This window comes from Carassius carassius, chromosome 19 (assembly GCF_963082965.1).
Source record: "Carassius carassius chromosome 19, fCarCar2.1, whole genome shotgun sequence".
Lineage (NCBI taxonomy): Eukaryota > Metazoa > Chordata > Actinopteri > Cypriniformes > Cyprinidae > Carassius > Carassius carassius.
The window spans coordinates 983092-1000472 of NC_081773.1; the positions used below are offsets into that span (position 1 = coordinate 983092).

The following is a 17381-nucleotide window of genomic DNA, read 5'->3' on the forward strand; positions in this document are numbered from 1 at the left end:
TCGGGCACCGCCTCGGCATCGGGCACCGCCTCGGCCTCCGGAACAGCATCGGGCACCGCCTCGGCCTCCGGAACAGCATCGGGCAACGCCTCGGCCTCCGGAACAGCATCGGGCACCGCCTCGGCCTCCGGAACAGCATCGGGCACCGCCTCGGCCTCCGGAACAGCATCGGGCACCGCCTCGGCATCGGGCACCGCCTCGGCCTCCGGAACTGCATCGGGCACCGCCTCGGCATCGGGCACCGCCTCGGCATCGGGCACCGCCTCGGCCTCCGGAACAGCATCGGGCACCGCCTCGGCCTCCGGAACAGCATCGGGCAACGCCTCGGCCTCCGGAACAGCATCGGGCACCGCCTCGGCCTCCGGAACAGCATCGGGCACCGCCTCGGCCTCCGGAACAGCATCGGGCACCGCCTCGGCATCGGGCACCGCCTCGGCCTCCGGAACTGCATCGGGCACCGCCTCGGCATCGGGCACCGCCTCGGCATCGGGCACCGCCTCGGCCTCCGGAACAGCATCGGGCACCGCCTCGGCCTCCGGAACAGCATCGGGCACCGCCTCGGCCTCCGGAACAGCATCGGGCACCGCCTCGGCATCGGGCACCGCCTCGGCCTCCGGAACAGCATCGGGCACCGCCTCGGCATCGGGCCCCGCCTCGGCCTCCGGAACAGCATCGGGCACCGCATCGGGAACGTCCTCTGGGCCTTGAGGAACGGTAGACGCCTGTCTCCTCCTCCTCCGCCCTCTATGTTGGCGAGCCGGTGACACCTTATCTGGAGACTCAGGCGTTGAGTCGGCCATCTTGTGCTGTGGCGCTGGGCTGGCGGCCATCTTGTGCTGTGGCTCTGGGCTGGCAGCCATCTTGTGCTGTGGCCCTGGGCTGGCGGCCATCTTGAGCAGTGGTGCTGGGCTGGGGACCGCCCCACCGGAAGAGACCGGAGTGGCTGGGGCATTCCACAGAAGCCGATGCTGCACATAGTACACAAACTCCCAGTAGTCCAGTGTCTCTAAATGTACCATCTCCTCCTGAGACACTGGATCATCCAGCCCGCCGTTGAAGTAGTCCTTCAAGGCCGCATCGTTGTATCCCATACCCTCGGCCAGGGACCAGAACACCTGTGCCAGGGCACCCACCTCATTGCCCTCTTGGCGGAGAGCGATCAGCCGGAGATACTTAGCTCTCCGCTCCGCCATCTTGGCTGGGGAACGGGAAAAAGACATACCGCTGGATCTCAGTGCGACGGAGTCCTTCTGTCAGCATCGGGCATTCAAGAAACATGGAGAGATCCAAATGCAGGTATGCGGTTTATTTAGGGGCAATCCAAAAAGCATAAACAGTCCAGGCAGGGTCAAAACCAGAGAATCCAAAACATAAAAACAAGACAAGAAGACAAGGCAAGGGCACGACTAGATGACGGACATGAATTAACATCACATTAAACAAGGACTCCGTAACACAGACTCAGACAGACCGGGTATAAATACACAGAAGGATAAAGGGGAAACAGGAGACAGGTGGGGAACAATCAATTAACTAAACAAGGAGGAAGGTGACCAAATAAGGGAACAGGAAGTGATAAGGTGACAGACACCGTGAGAAAGGAGGACATCTAGTGGAAACCCAGGGACACAACCCAGACACTGTGACATGATGTTAATAATGAATATAACACTATTAAAAATAAAGGTTCCAAAAGGGACGTTTTGCAGTGAGAAGTAATTGCACCTTTATTTATTTATTTATTTCACCATTGAGGAGCTTTTGTTAAATGAAAAGGACATTACATTTCTTCATGGAACCACTAATGCCAAAAAATAACAATTTTTTAGAGACTTATTTGTCTAACTACACTGTATTAAAGACATACTGAACTAAAGTGTGACTTTAAACATTTAAATGCATTTGGTTTATTATTGGTTTCTAACATCACAAGTTTTCATGCTGTCTTTGTGTGGTCAGTAGCCAGTAGTTCACAGACAGCACCACATCACGTTTATCCTATAGGTACAAGTGAATCTGTATTTAACATTGTCTGAGTTGGTTTCTTCTTTTGACTTTGACAGTATCTATGCCGGCATCTGCCTGATGTAATTTAACTTGTATGACAAATGAATCTGTGGCAAAATGCCATGAAGTTTGAGGGGATATTTTTTTCATCAAATCAGCTTGCCATTTCCATTTTTTTCTGAACTTTCTTTAGTGGACAGTATTCTCCAAGATAAATGTGAAAAATATATCTGAGAAGACATCAGTAAAACAACAACATCATTTGTCTCTGTTGTTCGTGAGCTGCAGCAATCGCATTGTTGCTTTGAGTAATTTGTCTGAATTCACCCATGATGTTTGATATTCACTCGTTTCACAGAATGATTTCACTTGAGGCGATGTTCTTTTGATTAACTGCGCAGAAGCGACTGGTATTGATCATAAAATCTATTTAGACTGAGAATCAAGCTCAGCCCTACTGCTCTTCAGTGCAGCCTCTAAACTGATTTGGGCCTAACTTTGGTCCTGGTTCTTTCAAAGTTTTCTCCATGGTTTCTAGCAGATACTTGGAAATGCCTTTTGACTTAAAAGGGACAAATGCTGCATATTGTTTACACAAGAGTTAAACATATTTAAAATGTTTAGTCTGTTTACTCACTTATGTTGGAATTGAGTTTATCACTTGTACTTGTTCGTTTACTTTAGGGATTGCAGTATTGCACTGTGTGCTAACCAGGGACAATTTGTCTGTTCATAATAAAACAAAACTGCTGGACTCAGCTACATGATCACAGCTACTGTGATGTTTAAAAGACAGCTATGTGATGCAGGATTTCACTGTGTTTAGAGATACCAAGCCATTTTCAAAAACACAGAACAGAACATTAGAAGAGTCAGATATGCCATCGTAGTGCCTAAACTCCTGGAAAATGACTGTTAATGGAAAATCTCATGCAGTCTGAAAACAGAACAATCGGTCACAAATAGCATTTACCAAATTGTTGACTGAGTAAAAAGATGATTTTGAACAAAATGAATATGGACTGAAATCCAGGCAATAAGAGATAAGTATACATTATAAGTATTTTCTAAGGTTACTGTTGCTCATATTTATGGTTGGTGATTTCAATTACCCATCTTCACGTTTTATAGTTCCCAAAAAAAAAAAAAAAAAAAAAAAAAAAAAATATATATATATATATATATATATATATATATATATATATATATATATATATATATATATATATATATATATATATATATATATATAAATAAAAAAAAGATTATACTTGCAGAATGAAATGAATGAACTTTAAGTGTAAGTACACTTAAGTACACTTTCACGGCTGTTTCTTAAGTACACACTTAAGTACACAAATGAAAATTAGCCCATGATTTACTCACCCTCAAGGCATCCTGGGTTTATATGACTTTCTTCTTTCAGACAAATCCAATCGATGTTGTAATAAAAAAATGTCCTGGATGTTCCAACTGTTACGGATCACTCTGGAAGTTGAGGAGTAACAGAATGAAGATGTTTATTATACACAGACACAAGCAGAGGAGCAGGTAGTGATGAGTGACTATGAGGATGGATCCGTGAAGGTAGGGTGAAGACTTCTTGGAGGGACGGTGAGCCACACACACGCACACTTGGGGAACTGGGTCTTCGGAGAGAATCGCTGGAGAGAGTAGAAGAGGAGTCAGTCCTAATAGTAAGCATACAGGAATGATCTTGTCGCGAACGTGACAGGAAAATGTTTGAGTGCGTGTGTGTGGCTTTTATGGTGCTGCGGTGATAGGCCGGTGATGAGGATCAGGTGGATGTGATTTAGAACTCCGGTGAAGGTGTGCGTTGTAATTGTGTGGAGGTGGAACCTGGCGTGTTTGTAACAGTACCCCCCTCCCCACGGCCCGCTCCTGAGGGCTGGGGACCCTGACGACGTGGTGGGCGTCCTCTTCCCCTGGGAGCTGGTCGGTTGGGATGATTGGAGTGGAAGGTATCGAGTAAGGTGGGATCCAGGATGTCGTTGCGTGGGACCCAGGAACGTTCCTCTGGACCGTAACCTTTCCAGTCCACTAGGTATTCCAGCTGCCCACCACGCCGCCGGGAGTCCAGGATGTCCTTGACTGTGTAGGCCGCGCCGTCATCTAGGAGGAGAGGAGGGGGGGGCTTCGGCTTCGCCAGGTTCTGTGGAGGGAGAGACAGAAGGATGGTGAGGTTTAAGGAGTGAGCCAATCCTTGACTGCGCTCACCTTCCCCTCGTCCATCCGGATGCCACTGCGATTGATGGTATAGCCAAGGAACTGCACTGAGGGCTGATAGAAGGAACATTTTTTGGCTTTGAGGTAGAGCTGGTAGTCCCTCAGGCGTTGCAGGACCTCCGCAATGGGCGTTGATGTTCTGCCAGGCTCCGGGAATAGATGAGGATATTTTATCAATATATACCAAGACGGACTTGTGGAGGAAATACCGGAGCACCTCGTGGATGAAATCCTGGAATATGGAGGGGGCGTTAACAAGCCCATATGGCATGACGCAATATTCATAGTGACCAGTAGGGGCAATGAAGGCGGTCTTCCACTCGTCCCCCTCACGTATCCGGATGAGGTTGTATGCGCTGCGGAGGTCCAACTTGGTGAACACAGTGGCACCACGGAGGTGTTTCAGGGCAGCTGGGACGAGGGGAAGTGGGTACCGGAATTTTACAGTGATGTTATTGAGTGCTCGGTAATCAATACATTGCCTCAAGCCTCCATCCTTCTTCTCTACGAAGAAAAAGCTCGAAGCAGCAAGGGAGGTAGATGGACGAATATACCCTTGGGCCAGCGCCTCCTTGATGTATTCCTCCATGGCCTTCTCCTCGGGAATGGATAGGGGATATATCCTTCCCTTTGGCACTGGTTCACCCGGCAGCAGATTGATGGCACAGTCCCACGGCCAGTGTGGAGGCAGCTTGGAGGCCCATTTAGGGCAGAAGACGTCGCTGAAGGGGGTGTAGCATTGAGGAATGGTGATGGACTGATTTTCAACTGGGCTCTCAATAGACGTGGAGTAGACTGGGAGAGGTTCAGGGGACGGTGTGACTGGAACTGGACAACCGGAGATGCACGATTGGAAATAGGCTTCGCCCCACTTCAGGATCTCGTCCGTCTTCCAGGAAATCAAGGGGTTGTGCTGCTCCAGCCACAGGCGCCCTAGAATAACGTCAGCGGTGGATTCCTCCAGAACCAGCAGATGGATCTCCTCATGGTGGAGTAGTCCAGTTTGGAGGGATATGGGGCCCACACTATGGCGCACGCACTTCCTGCTTAGCGGCCTGCCAGTGATTGTGTGGACCTGGTAGGCTGACGGCGTGGCCGTGGTGGGGAGGTTGAGCTGACGGCAGAGGGCGCCGGAGATGAAGTTGCCGGCTGACACAGAATCGAGGAGGGCGGAAACTGGAAGAGACATGTCAGCGGCAGTAAGTGTCACAATAGTGGTGAGTGGTTTCATTTGGTATCTTGAAGGGAGAATGGCACTCACCATAGGATGAGGAGGATGGACTGGGCACACTGCTATAACATGTCCCGGGGCTGCACAGTAGAGGCACAGATTCTGGGCCAGCCCACTCTGACGCTCCGCCATAGTGAGGCGGTAGGAGTTGAGGATCATAGGCTGGCTGGCTGGTTCTGGGGGGCTGACGTTTTCTGGTCAGCAGAGTGGCAATAACGTTAAAATAAATGTTTAATCCATTATATCTTGACAATCTTTTTTGTGCTTTAAACAATTGCACTTATTTTGATGTCAATGTCAATGTCACCTTTATTTATATAGTGCTTTAAACAAAATACATTGCGTCAAAGCAACTGAACAACATTCATTAGGAAAACAGTGTCAATAATGCAAAAATGATAGTTAAAGGCAGTTCATCATTGGATTCAGTGATGTCATCTCTGTTCAGTTAAATAGTGTCTGTGCATTTATTTGCAATCAAGTCGACGATATCGCTGTAGATGAAGTGTCCCCAACTAAGCAAGCCAGAGGCGACAGCGGCAAGGAACCGAAACTCCATCGGTGACAGAATGGAGAAAAAAACCTTGGGAGAAACCAGGCTCAGTTGGGGGGCCAGTTCTCCTCTGACCAGACGAAACCAGTAGTTCAATTCCAGGATGCAGCAAAGTCAGATTGTGCAGAAGAATCATCTGTTTCCTGTGGTCTTGTCCTGGTGCTCCTCTGAGACAAGGTCTTTACAGGGGATCTGTATCTGGGGCTCTAGTTGTCCTGGTCTCCACTGTCTTTCAGGGATGTAGAGGTCCTTTCTAGGTGCTGATCCACCATCTGGTCTGGATACGTACTGGATCCGGGTGACTGCAGTGACCCTCTGATCTGGACACAGACTGGATCTGGTGGCCACGGTGACCTCGGAACAAGAGAGAAACAGACAAATATTAGCGTAGATGCCATACTTCTAATGATGTAGCAAGTACATAGGGTGTTATGGGAAGTGTTTCCGGTTCCCGTTTACCTAATTAATGCAGCCTAAAAATCCTTTAACGGATTTGGATAATAAAAGCATATTAGTATGTTATGTGTATGCCAGGTTAAAGAGATGGGTCTTTAATCTAGATTTAAACTGCAAGAGTGTGTCTGCCTCCCGAACAATGTTAGGTAGGTTATTCCAGAGTTTGGGCGCCAAATAGGAAAAGGATCTGCCGCCTGCAGTTGATTTTGATATTCTAGGTATTATCAAATTGCCTGAGTTTTGAGAACGTAGCGGACGTAGAGGATTATAATGTAAAAGGAGCTCATTCAAATACTGAGGTGCTAAACCATTCAGGGCTTTATAAGTAATAAGCAATATTTTAAAATCTATGCGTTGATGCGTTGACTAATATACTGAGACTTATATGTCAACCGTTGTGTGATTACAGTCAGTGTTACAGTACACAATATTTACTATACTGCAGCTTTGTCATCACAAATGTGCAATTAGAAATACATTTAAATACATGTTATAAAAGTTTTAATACAAATGGCATTAAAGTATTAGTTTAGCACTAAACGTAAACCATATTTCAAATGCAATAAAAGTAATTAAGTCCACTTAAGTGGGTCAAAAACTAAAACTCCAATGAATTGCATTTAATAGAAATGTAAACTATTAAACCTTTTATTATTATTATTATTATTTTATAACATGCAATTAAATGTCCAAAAACATTGCTTCAGTTTTAGTTATTTTAAAGCACATTATTTCCATAGAATTTAATCATTTAATTTTTTGATCTATTTTGTTAATTTACTCCGTGATACATTTATAACTTTACAGTGAAACTACTAAGTAACTGCAAAATCAATAAAAAAAAATAAAAAAAAACACTCAAATCTCTTATTGCAGTGTTCGCTTTCCCAGTCATCTGCTGAATAATAAATGATGAATTCGAGCAGTGGCCTCATCATTTACTGAGGTGTTTAATAGCGATATACATTATTCATAATCTGCTTGTCTCAGTCAACACGTCTCTTGTCTTTGTGCTGTTTGTGTTTTAGCTCATTCATATTTCAGCATGTTTGCCTTCCGGCAGGTCTTCGGCAGAAGCAGGTGTCATACTTGAGCTGTGAGGGATGACAACAGTTGATGATTTTAAAGATTAAGGTTGCTCTCCAGAGGGTCTGAGCTATGACAAACATACGAAAAAGTGCATAAATGTGTGTGTGTGTGTCCGGGAAATACTCGACTGCATCACCATAGCAACCCGACAGCTGTAACACAGGTGGTTCAACAGAGAATCAGCAGATGCAGGTTTCCTGCAATAGTGTATCATCCTCCAAGAACTGAAATTGTTCTGCGTGAATAGAAACATTTGCTCATTGGCACTATCTGGCAGGCTGTTTATCTTGATATTTACTTGCCCACCCGAAATCTCAAGTTTTCTTGTCCTTAGATATTTCTTGGATCCATAGGTTGAGTGTGTGTCAGTTAAGTAAAAACAAAATAATAAAAATAAATAAATAAATAAATATAAATTAAATTAAATTAAATTAAATTAAATTAAATTAAATTAAATTAAATTAAATTAAATTAAATTAAATTAACCATTTCTCTAAAATTGCTCAAAGGTTCATCTCATGAATCTTCAGTTGGAAAGCTTATACTGTATAGACAGAGGACAACACAAGAATTACAAATTCTGAAAATTGACTTATTTTCATCTTTGTGCCCATATTTCCTTTACCTTTTCTATATCACAAAAACATTGTAAAGGATTTATTTTTGTATTTATTTATTTTTGGTCAGACCACTAGTACTGTAAAAGTGTAAATGTGAATTCTATCCAGTCTCTTTCAATCAATATCGCACATACAGTAATGTGTAAATGTACACTTTTGAAATGGATATATGGCATACATAAGCATATGGCATACTGTTCAATACAGTAGTTTACATCAGAACATACATCAGTTATATTGACAACATGACTAAGGAATTTGACTGTCTTATCCGTAAACTATGACACAAGGACTTGTCATTCTGATGGCACTGACATGTTCATTGACACAGATATTTATTTTTGAGAGATGAACTAAGGATTTTGAGCAAGAGACTGGCTTTTGCAGGTAATCCATTGTGTTTTGCTATTTGTACGAGTTGTTTTGAGAAATGCACTTACTGTTTTGCAAATCTCAAGAATGATTAGAGAAATGTACCAAAGCAACTGAGATAAACTATAACAGTGAATTAATTATGACTGGGCCCCCTAAAGTAAAGAAATGTCAAAATAATGCATTACCAAGCCACAAGTTAATGTTAGAGTATGGGTAGTTAATAATGATGTAACGAGGAGGCTGGTATTAGAATTCATTTGCAGAAGTTTATAAGGGAACGATCTTATAAAAAGAGTCATTAAACCAGGCAATGAGTCAGTACTGTAATGGCAGTCCGATCTTTCAACATGCACAAGGGGAATCCAAGCACAGTTGCCATTGCTAGGAAATGCTTGTTTGTTTACTGTGTTGAGACATGCTGCGTTTGGTCGTGTACTCTATCGCATACGTTGTCAGTGTTGTGCGCTTGCTTAGACCTTTGTTGTGATAAACAGTAAAGTGTGTTCAAGCGCTAGCAAAAGACAGTGTTAAGAAATACCCTTTGTGAGAAGCAGTTAAATCAGTGGAAATTTAAAAACAGATCGTAAGTGTATTTATTTCTTGTCTCATTGGTGTTTAGTGCAGTTGTCGTTGCTAGGAAACACTTGTTTGTTTACTGTGTTGAGACTTCTGGGATGCCATAATTCCGGAACACATAATGAAACATAGCCTGTGCAGTTTCCCTGGCTGTGGGGAGTCATTTTAAGGGGACCAAATGACATGATTTCAAAAGCCAAAAACTAATATGGCAGTGAAACCGTTGGACAGGGGTAAGTCTGTGACAAAGTCAATCGAGAGATGGGACCAGGGATGTTAGTTCACTGTGAACTGGAATCAGGTGAAAAAGAGAGACCAGCAAGCTTGGTGTGGGTTGAGTATTTTGGCACCTTTGATTAATTCCAGGTTCTTGTGGTCAGTAATCACCTGGAAGGGATGGACTGCTCCCCTGAGCCAGTGTCTCCATTGTTCTATGGATGCTTTCATGGACACAAGTTCTTTATTTCCTACAGCATAGTTTATCTCTGCTGCTGTTAATTTTCTAGAGAAGAATGCACAGACATACAATTTACCAGGTTGGCTATGGTGCTGTGAGAGAACGGCCCCGATTCCAGAGTCAGAAGCATCCATCTCCACTATGAACTGAAGTTCGGGGTCCGGATTTTTGAGGATGGGGGCGGTGGAAAACCTGGCCTTCAGAGTACTGAATGCTTTGGTGGTCTCCTCATTCCACTTAAGTTTCAATGGTTTGCCTTTTAAAAGAGATGTCAAGGGTGAAGCAATCATACTGTAATTTCTGATAAATCGCCTGTAGAAATTGGCAAACTCCAGAAATATTTGAAGCTCTTTGATAGTTCACGGCTGTGGCCATTCTGTTACTGCCTTGACCTTGGTTTCATCCATCTTGACACCTTGATGAATAATATTATAACCAAGAAATGAAGTCTGTCTGACATGAAACTAGCACTTCTCTGCCTTAACATACAATTGATTCGTTAGTAGTCGAGTGAGAACTGTCAAGATGTCATCAATGTAGGCTATGGTGTACTGGTTTTGGAAGTCTCGGAAAAACGAATTGATGAATGATTGGAAGACTGATGGAGTGTTGGCAAGTCCATATGGCATGACCTGATATTCGTAGTACCCCCTAGTGGTGAGGAAGGAAGTTTTCCATTCATCTCTTTCTTTACTTTGGATCAGATTATATGCACTCCTTAGGTCGAGTTTGGTGTACATAATGGCCTCACTGAGTTGTTTGAGGGCTGAAGGAACCAGTGGCAGGGAGTATCTGAATTTTACGGTGATGCTATTAAGTCCTCTATAGTCATAATAATGCATGGCCTCAGTCCTCCATCCTTTTTCTCCACAAAGAAGAATCCTGCTGCAGCTGGTGACGTAGAGGGCTGAATGAATCCTGAACTCAAGGATTCCTCAATATATTCCTCCATGGCTTGGGTCCCAGTTATGGATAATGGATAAATTCTACTTTTGGGAGGCATAGCATTGGAGAGTAACTCAACAGAACAGTCCCAGGAGTGGTGTGGTGTTAATTGTGTAGCCTTGGTTTTACTGAAGTCTTCTGCCAAGTCCTCATAACATTGGGAATATTAACTGCCTTGGTACTTGTGGGACTTTCTATGCTAGTTGGATAACATGGCTGGGGAACTGGGGAAAAACAATGTCTCCCACAGAAAGCAGACCACTTGGTCAACTCACCCTGATGCTAGGGAATGACAGGGTTGTGAACTGACAGCCATGGAAATCCAAAGATGACTTTGTGCTTAGAGTCGATCACATAGAGAGATTCCTGTTGAAACAAACCAACTTTAAGGGTTAATGACTTGATCTTCATTCATTGCCAATTGAAGTGTCATTGATGGCTTTAATCTTGATAGGTGGATTGCATGGTTGATTGGGTATGTTATATTTCTTGATGATATCTTTATGAATGAGGTTTAATGCGGCTCCAGAGTCAATCATCCTGTTAATGAGACGGACATGTCTTCAGTATGTAAGGTAAGGGGCAGTTTGAAAGACTGGTTACTAGGTACAGAGAAATGTTCCAGATTTACCATCGTGGAGTTTTGAGACTTGTGTGGGCACTGACAGTGGTGGCCTGGTTCACCGCAATAATAACAGTGACGTAGTTGCCGTCGCCTTGATATCTCATTCTCAGATAGCTTGGCAAAACCCACTTGCATTGGATCCTCTATGAACTTGGTGGGAGATGTAGGTATGGCTTGGGTAATACTTGAGGTAACAGGTGGAATCTCTCTCATATGCCTTCTTTATGGGGTTTGTCTCATCAGATTATCGTTACAAAGTGAGAGTTACAAAGTCAGTGAACAATAAACTTTCTCCTTCACAGGTTAAGTGGCAATACTTCACAAAGTGGGAACACGCTGACTCATGTTAAATAGTGTCAAACAGAAAGTGACGGTAGAAGCAGAGGGAGCGTTGAACAGTCACTACTCAGGTGAGGGCTCCCTCTGCTCCCTTTGTAAGTCATTACAAAATAATGCATTAACAAACCATGAGTTAATGTTAGTGTATGGGTAATTAATAAAAGTTAGTTAGTTATGATTGGCTCTCAAAGTAAAATCATGACACAATGCACAAAAAATTACCAAATAAAAACCATTACATGCTGTAAGAGTCATATTTATTCCTTCAGACCACCAGTACAACAGACAACAATAAAGGTAATTTATAGTCATTTTACGGGTTTGGAACAACATGGGGTTAATTGATTAATGACAGCATTTTAATTATGGGGTGTAATATCCCTTCAATAGTGAAAGTTGGCCCATATACTAAAGTGTAACAAATAACTTTAGATTAAATTAATATATCTGTCGGTACTGGCAGTGAGTTGTTTATTTGAAAATGGACATCTGGAAGAAATTAGTGCTGCAAGCTGTTTGCTTGATGATCTGTTCTGAAAAAAAGAAAAATTACTCCATTTCTTGTCTTCAAACATTTCTTAAAGCCATGTTGATGCTGCTGTTTTTCTTCCACTGACCTCAAACCATGCCTTGCTCTCTCATTGATTGTAGCTTGTCGAGACACCTGACACAACGTGGTGTCAAGTTGGCCAACCAGACCAGATATTTAGCATGCTGGATATTTGTGTGGCACCTGCGAGGCGTCTGCGAGTTGTCAACAAGCCTCTTTGATGCATCATTAAGTAGTTCACATGTAAAGATCGCAGATCACCCACTGATTTTCCCCATGTCAGTGAGATAATTAACTTACAAATCGGGCTTTAAATGCTGTAGTGTGAACTTAGCCCACTTCCAGCCCAGAGAGGTCTCCTGTCCACACTTTTAGCCCAGAGAGGGGCAGGGAGGGCCTCAGATCCAGAGTCAAGCCACGGAGTGCTCCTGTTCCCACGTCTGGCCCAGAGAGTGCCACGGATCCGAAGTCAAGCCCAGAGAGGGCTATTGTTCCCAAGTCTGGCCCAGGAAGTGACTCAGATCCAGAGTCTAGCACAGATAGGGCTCCAGTTTCCACACTCAGCCCAGAGAGGGCTCCTGTTTCCAAGTCTAACCCAGAGAGGGCTGCTGTTCCCATGTCTGCCCAGGGAGGACCATAGATCCCAAATCAAACCCAGGGAGGGCTGTTGTTCCCACTTCTGGCTCAGGGATGGCCTCAGATCCCGAGTCTACCCCAAAGAGAGCTCCTGGTTCAACGTCCAGTCCAGAGTGGGCTGCTGTTCCCATATATTGCCCAGGGAGGGCCTCAGTTCCAGAGTTTGAACAAGAGAAAGCTGCTTTTACCGTTTCTGGCCCAAGAAAGGCACTTGTTACCACATCCAGCTCAGAGAGGACGGCTGTTCCCGAGTATAACCCAGGGAGACCCCAGGTTCAGCCCAGAGAGGGCTTTGATTTCCACATCAGGCCCAGAGAGAGCTGCAATTCCCCGGTATGGCCCAGGAAGGGCCTCGGACCCCAAATCCAGTTCAGAGATGGCTCTTGTTCTCACGTCACGCCAAGAGATGGCTTCGATTTCTACGTCAGGCTCAGAAAGAACTGCAAATCCCCCATATGAACCAGGGGGGCCTCTGATTCTTGGGCTCAGCTCAGAAGGTGCTCCTGTCCCCACATCACGCCCAGAAAAGGCAGCTGTTACTTTGTTTAGCCCAGGGAGGGCCTCAGACCCAGAATCCATTTCAGAAAGGGCTACAGTTCTCACATAACACCTGAAGAGGGCTTCCATCACCAAGTTGGCCTAGAGTTGGCTCCTGTACCTGAATCTGTCCCAGAGAGTGCTCACGTTACCGAAGATAGCCCTGATAGCCCCCAGGTTCGTGTATGCAGCCCAGGATAGCTGTCCCTAAGTCCAGCCCAGAGAGAGATTCAGTTTCCAAATGCAGCCTGTTTTTATGTGTAGATGTTCTAGTGCACAGAGATCTGTAGCATCTGCCTGATGGGAGAAGTGAAAACAGGTTGTGTCTGGGGTGAGAGGGGTCTTTGATGAGGTTACCTTCCCATTTCTTCTCTCTGGAGTTGTACAATCCTGAAGACTGGGCAGGTGCACACCAATGATATTTCTGCTGTCCTAACAGTCCGTTGCAGTCTTCTTAAATCTGATTTGCTGGTTGACCCAAACCAGACAGTTATAGAAGAGCACAGAACCAACTCAATAATAGCCAAGTAAAACTGTGTCATCTGTACCTGTGGCAGGTTGAACTTTTTCAGCTGACGAAAGAAGTACAACCAATACTGGGCCTTTTTCACAATGGAGTCAATGTGAATGTCCCACTTCAGGTCCTGAGAGATGGTTGTGCCCAGTAACCTGAATGACTCCACTGCAGCCACAGTGCTGTCCAATGATGGTGAGTGGGGAGAGAGCAGGGGGTTTATCCTGAAGTCCACAATCATCTCCACAGTTTTGAGTGTGTTCAGCTCCAGGTTTTTGTGAATGCACTAGACAGCCAGCCGCTCAACCTCTTGTCTGTAATCAGACTCGTCTCTGTCCTGGCTAAGGCCGATGACTGGTGTTGTCTGCAAGCTTCAGGAGCTTGACAGACGGGTCTTTAGAGGTGCAGTCATTTGTGTTGATTGGAGTAGAGCAGTGGGGAGAGAACACCAGAGGCTGCTGGAACACATCTCAGCATCGTCCTCACCTCTTCAGTCATCAGCCTGCCTCCCTACCAGTGCTTCTCCGACTCATTGCCCTCCTCCTAAACCCCCACCCTCCCTCCACGGTTGACACGTCTACTGCATGAGGTAATGCCTTCTGGGAGGGGCGAGTAATGTTAGCACTGGCAGGGAGTCCCAGTCACCCCAGTCAGTGAGTCTCAGTCACCACAGTCACCAGTGTCACCCCAGTCACCACAGTCATCAGCTCCAGCGCACACCAGATCCCAATCACCAGAGCACTGATTGCCCACACCTGCCTCAGCTCATTAAACTTCCTATATCACCACACTCTCCCCACTGCCTCATCATCTGGTCTATACTTTGCCATACTGAACTAAGCCTGACTCATTACCTTGCTACTTACTTGTGTTTACTCACCCTTAGATGCTCTTTCGCTTTACCAATCACGTTCTCCACCGCTCTTTCACATCTCCGGATCACCTGCAAGAGACAATCAATTGTTATGATTGGCTAAGAGACTGTCAGGATGCGATGGACTCAGAGATCGAGGTGATGTTAAATAACACAACTTTATTGAATTTTAGGATAGCAGGTGTAAGGGATTCGGGGAAAAAACCCGGAACAACAAAACATAGTATTTCGGGATCCACAGCGGGTAATTTTTCACTCAACGGGTTAGGGACTCAAATTATCTTTCAGAATAGTTCAACAAAGGGTATCAGAATCCACCACGGGTGAGTATTCCTCTTCAGATCAGTGAATGTGAATTGTCTTTTCCAGACGAGAGGATTTAAGTGAACATAAGATGCGGGATCCACAACAGGGTAATGCACATTCTTGAAATCATGTATTCCGTTAATCCAATCCCAGAATGATAACACTGGCCTTACTTCTTACAGGATAAGGTGAGGGTTCAGCGGGAGAAACCGAGGTATCAATGAGCCTTGGATGAGTGCTGGAAGCTAGGACGTCGGTGATCAACAGCAGCTCTTCTGAGGATTACAGACAGAGTCAGAGGTTAGTGATACACAGGTGAGTATTTTCAGTGAACAGAGTATTCAACAGGTTTTCTCTAATAGACAGAGACAGAGGAAATACGGTCAGTTCCTGTTGGAGGCTTGACGCTAGACTGCAGTGAGTGTGAGTGTTTTATAGAGCTGGTTGATGAGGTTACTGATTGTGAACAGGTGTGGGTGATTAGAATTCTGGGGAGATTGAACGTTGTGTGGATCGTGATGCAGAGTCTGCTGATTGGTTTCTGACATTACCCCCCCCCTCTAGAGTCCGCGCCAGCGGACCTCAGACCTCGATGTCTTGGAGGTCTGCCTCTGGGTCGAGGTGCCGGTTTGTCAGGATGCTGAGCATGGAATTCGAGAAGCAAAGTAGGATCGAGGATATCCTTTCGAGGTATCCAACTCTCTCTTCCGGTCCATATCCCTCCCAGTCGATCAAATACTCCAATTGACCATTTTGACGTTGAGAATCCATCACTTCTTTAACCGTATAGATGGGATCCGGTTCTATAGGTGGAATAGGAGGATCGTCTCCGGGAGCCAATTCTGCTGGGGAGCCAGGTACAGGTGGGTAATGAGGTTTTGACAAGGGAAACATGGAAGGTAGGGTGGATCCGATACTGAGCGGGGAGTTGAAGCTGATATGTGACCGGATTGATCTGCTTGACAATGGGGAACGGTCCGATGTATTTTGGGCTAAGTTTACGGCAGGGTTGTCGGAGTCGCATATCTTTGGTAGAAAGCCATACCAATTGTCCAGGTTGGTAAACGGGAGTTTGGCGTCGATGAGCATCTGCAAAATGTTGTTGACGATTAACTGCTTGTTGTAGGTGCTGATGGGCTTGATTCCAAACATTTTCACTCTCCCTAAACCATTCATTGACTGCAGGTACTTCAGATGGTTCCCCAGACCATGGGAACAAAGGAGGTTGATAGCCCAGTACACATTGGAAAGGTGTGAGTTGAGTGGATGACTGTCTGAGAGAGTTTTGTGCGTACTCTGCCCAAATCAAGTAGTGACTCCAGATGTGTTGATTGGAGTGGCAGAATGTACGCAAAAACCGGCTTACATCCTGGATCTTCCTTTCAGTTTGTCCATTAGTTTGTGGATGATAACCAGATGAGAGGCTTACCGTCACATTCATTAGGTTGAAGAATGCTCTCCAAACCCGAGAGATAAATTGGGGACCTCTATCGGACACAATGTCTTCTGGTATTCCAAAGTTTCGGAAGACGTGTTCCATTAATAACTGTGCCGTGACAAAGGCCGTAGGAAGATTCTTGAGTGGGATTAATTTGCAAGCTTTTGAGAACCGGTCGATGGCAACGAGGATACAGGTATTCCCGGCTGAGTTTGGGAGATCGGTGACAAAGTCAACCCCGATATGGGACCAGGGTCGATTTGGAACAGGGAGTGGGACCAGTTTACCGGCTGGAAGGTTTCTTGGGACCTTGGACATGGCACATGGAATACATCCCTGGATAAAAGTTGTGATATCTTGTTGCATGTTTGGCCACCAATACCGGAGTTGGAGCGTGGAGCATGTCTTGTGTACCCCTGGATGCCCTGTGCCAACTGATGAATGGGCCGAAGAAATTAAGGAATTGCGGAATTCTTGAGGCACATAAATCTTTCCTGGAGGGCATTCTGGAGGTCCAGGATGCTGTTGAGATAGCTCAAGTAACTGTTCATTGATGTCCCATTGGATGGGGTTGACGAATATCTGTTCTGGTAGAATGGTCTCTGGTTCTGCGATCGGAACTTCAGGGGCATGGATACGAGAAAGAGCATCTGCTCTGATATTCTTGGAGCCCGGACGATAAGAAATTCTAAAATGGAAACGAGTGAAGAATAATGCCCATCTGGCTTGCCGTGGATTAAGTCGTTTTGCTTCTTTTAGGTACTGGAGGTTCTTATGGTCAGTGAAGACTATGAACGGGTGCTTAGCTCCTTCCAACCAGTGCCTCCACTCTTCCAAGGCAAGTTTCACTGCCAAGAGTTCGCGATTACCTATGTCGTAGTTGCTTTCAGCAGTGGACAACTTCTTTGAAAAGAAGGCACAAGGTAAGGGCTTGGAGGAGCTCTCAGAGTATTGAGATAAGACAGCTCCTACACCTGAGGTAGAGGCATCGACTTCAACGATAAAC

At 45.2% G+C, this 17381-nt stretch overlaps 1 long non-coding RNA gene across 1 annotated transcript in view; it reads right to left on the reverse strand.

The window, feature by feature from the left end:
- Window positions 1–413: 413 nt before the first annotated feature.
- Window positions 414–17381, reverse strand: part of LOC132094631 (uncharacterized) — a 38100-nt gene continuing 21132 nt past the window's right edge. The window contains exon 3 of the long non-coding RNA XR_009422363.1: window positions 414–479. This is a non-coding gene — a long non-coding RNA (uncharacterized LOC132094631). The remainder of the gene's footprint in view (window positions 480–17381) is intronic.